At 38.4% G+C, this 3,731-nt stretch overlaps 1 pseudogene; it reads left to right on the top strand.

Annotated features, from left to right (window-relative positions):
• Positions 1-1,878: 1,878 nt before the first annotated feature.
• On the top strand, positions 1,879-3,323 carry LOC101686400 (annotated as a pseudogene).
• The last annotated feature ends 408 nt before the right edge of the window (positions 3,324-3,731 follow it).

Raw genomic sequence — 3,731 nt, 5'->3', positions numbered from 1 at the left:
TTTCGGTAGATTGTCTCTGTTTCTTTCTAGTCTGTGTTACTTTTGGGCACTCTCTTTGCTTACAGGATCCCTGTTAATACTTCTTGCAGGACTGGTTTAGTGATTGCAGATTTGTTTTAGTTTCTGTTCCTGGAAGCTCTTTATCTGTCCTTCCATTCTGAATGACAGCTTTGCTGGATAAAGTATTCTTGGCTGTGTGGTTTTCTCATTTAGTAGCCTGATACATCATGCCAGCCCTTTCTCTGATGCCAGTCTAATTTTTCTACCATTGTAGGTTAAGGAGCTCTTACCTTGAGTGGCTTCCAGGATTTTCTCTTTATCTCTGAAGTTTTCAAGCTTCACTATTATATGTCAGGGTACTGATCTATTTTTATTGATTTTGGGGGGGTATTCTCTCTACCTCTTGGACTTGATTGCCTGTTTCCTTTCCCCGATTTGGGAAGTTCTCAGGTATGATTTGCTCAAATATACCTTCTGTCCCTCTCTTTCTTTCTTCTTCCTCTGGGACCCCAATAATTCTAATATTGTTTTGGTTTATGATATTGCTGATTTCTCGAAGCCTCCACTCATGGTCCATTAATTGTTTTTCTCTCTTTTCCTCAGCTTCCTTCTTTTCCATCATCTTGTCTTCTATGTCACTACTTTATCTTCCGACTCATTTACTCTAGATGTTAGAGTATCCACTTTAGACTGCATCTCAGTTAAAGCATTTTTAATTTTGGCCTGATTAGATTTTATTTCTGCTCTAAGAGATTAGGTAGTGTCATTTATTCTTTTTTCAAGCCTAGCTAGTACATTTAGAATTGTTATACTGAATTCTAGCTTTGAATTTTTACTTATGTCCATATCAATTAGAATCGATGATAGAGAATGTCACCTCTGGTTCTTTCTTTCTTTATTTTTTAGATTTTATTATTTATGTATTTTAGAGAGAGAGAGTGAGCCCAAGCAGAGGGAGGAGCAGAGGGAAAGAGAAAAGCAGACTTCCCACTGAGCAGAGAGTCCAATGCAGGGCTCAATCCCAGGACCTTGAGGTTATGATCTAATCGGAAGGCAAACACTTAACAGACTGAGACACCCAGGCATCCCTGGCTCTTTCTTTCATTGTGGATTCCTCCTTCAAGTCATTTTTCTCAGAGAAAAATGGATGAATGAGAGAACAAAAATCAAGAATATGAAGTATGACCTAAGTGAAATACATATTAGACAAATCCAAAGAGGTCAGAAACCAGAAAAGAAGAAAAAGAAAAGAAAAAGAGTGTATAATCTCACAGGTTGACAAAACAGGGCAATCCACTTAGTCCTGAGTGTATCTTGGTCTGTTTGTTAGAAGACACTAAATCCCAAAATTACAAGGAATGCAAAATACAAAACCACACACACACACACACACACACACACACACACACACACAAAATTGAATAGTGTGAAAGGAAGCCAAAATTGAAGAATATATCTATAAAATATAAATGTAAAAATGAAAAGAGACACCTGGGTGAGATAGTTGGTTAAGCGTCTGCCTTCGCCTAGGTTATGATCCCAGGGTCCTGAGATTGAGCCCTGTATTGGGCTCCTTTACTCATCAAGGAGCCTGCTTCTCCCTCTGCCTTCCGCTCCCTCTGCCTTCTGCTCCTCTGTGTGTGCTTGCTTTCTCTCTCTCTCTCTCTCTCACACACACACACAATTAAATAAAAATTTTTAAAAAATGAAAATTTAAAAAAGACTTAAAAACAAAGAGTTAAAAGAAGAAATTTGTAGAAAAGTTTAAAAAAAAAAAAAGAAAAAGAAAAAGAGAACTCTCACCTGGATTTAAATCCTAACACTAGAAGTGGGAGCCCTCCAAAAGTCACCACAAGTCTTTCATGTGTACTCCTCGCCATGGCTCAGCTCCACACATGCTTCTTCACCGTCAAAATATATGTGGTAGATGGTGTTCCCTTTTCAATTCTTGCATGCTCTGAAATTGCTGACCTTAGCAACATCATCAGTAAACCGCTGGAGGGCAAAAATGAGTTCCACAAACATTTGGAGTTTGATTTCCTTATCAAGGGCCAGTTTCTGCAAATACCTTTGCTCAACCACTTGGAACTGGAAAACATCCCATCAGAAGAGGCTGTGGATATGGAATATGTGGAGAAGTACACTGCCCCTCAGCCAGAGCAATGCTTGTTCCATGCTGACTGGATCAGTTCAGTCCGAGGGACAGAGGAATAGATTTTGTTTTTATTATATAATATATATTTTTAAAATTTTTAAAATTTATTTTCGGCGTTAACAGTATTCATTATTTTTTGCACCACACCCAGTGCTGCATGCAATTCGTGCCCTCTCCAGTACCCACCACCTGGTTCCCCCAACCTCCCACAGAGGAATGGATCTTGATGGGTTCTTAATGATAAGACTTCTTGGATCTGGTCCTTGGAAGGAAAGTCAGTAATGACAATCTTGGGACATACAGACATTGTAAAAGCTGTGGCCTGGGTGAAAAAAGGATAGCTTGTCTTGCCTACTAATGAGTAGCTCTGTGGATGGGACGATTCTCTTACAGGAGCAGAATGTGGAGAGAACCAAAGTGAAAGCTCTGCATGCTGCAGAGCTGCGGAAGTGTGGATTCTCTAGCTATTGATAGCGTCAGAACTAAATTTTGCAGTGGCTCCTGGGATAAGAAGCTAAAGATCTGGTCTACAGTTCCTATAGATGAAGAAGATGAAATGGAGGGATCCACAAATCAAGAAAAAACAGAAAATAGAGCAGTTGAGACCAACAAGAACCATCTTTGGCTGCAAGGAAGCAATATCCTTAGTTCTGTGGTTGGATGCTGAAGAAATCTGCAGTGCCTCTTGGGACTGCAGAGTTAGGGTGTGGAATATAGAGTCTGGCATTCTTAAGTCCATTTGCACAGGAAATAAAGTGTTTGATTGTATCTCCTATTTTCCATTTTGTAAACATTTAGCATCTGGAAGCACAGATAGACATATCAGACTGTGGGATCCCTGAACTAAAGATGGTTCTTTGGTGTCCCTGTCCCTAACCTCACATACACGCTGGGTCACATCATTAAAGTGGTCTCCTACTTATGAGCAGCAGCTGATTTCAGGTTCTTTAGGTAACATCATCAAGAAGTTGTAAGTCTCCTGTCTGATCTGGCGGCTCATGAAGACGGAGTTCTGAGTGTGTACTGGAAAGACACAGGGTTACTTCTGAGTGGAGGAGCAGACAATAAATTGTATTCCTACAGATATTCACCTATTACTTCTCATGTGGGGACATGAAAGTGAATGATAAATTTGACTACAGAGATTCTTTCTGTAAATGACATTGATAACGACTCCTCAGGTAACATCAGTGACAGTTCAGAAAGCAGCCTCTTTAAGTTTATGTAATGTTTTCACCCTTGATAATATCTATCACTCTTTATTTTGTATTTATTATACAATGGTTTGTGTTATTAAGTATAAAATGTTACCTGCCTTTTCTGCCATTTGCAAACTCTTGAAACAAAACTGAGTTTAAGAAATTTCCTTTTATAGGTATTGGTTTGAATTAAGAATTGCCTTTTAAATGCTATAAAAGCATATATTAAAAATTTTTAATTGTCCAGATTTTTATTTCTGATGGAGAAACTTAAGTTTTCCTACATTAGCTATCTTTAAAAAAAGTATCTTAAGGAAAGTAACATATTCTAATAGAGAAAAAATTAGAACTACAATTTGCTTTGGGTAAAATAAGTG

Source organism: Mustela putorius, unplaced genomic scaffold, assembly GCF_011764305.1.
Source record: "Mustela putorius furo isolate JIRA1106 unplaced genomic scaffold, ASM1176430v1.1 tig00003845_pilon_pilon_pilon, whole genome shotgun sequence".
In the NCBI taxonomy this organism is placed as follows: Eukaryota; Metazoa; Chordata; class Mammalia; order Carnivora; family Mustelidae; genus Mustela; species Mustela putorius.
The sequence above is the reverse complement of the archived record's forward strand: the minus strand, read 5'-3'. Positions and strand labels throughout refer to the sequence as shown.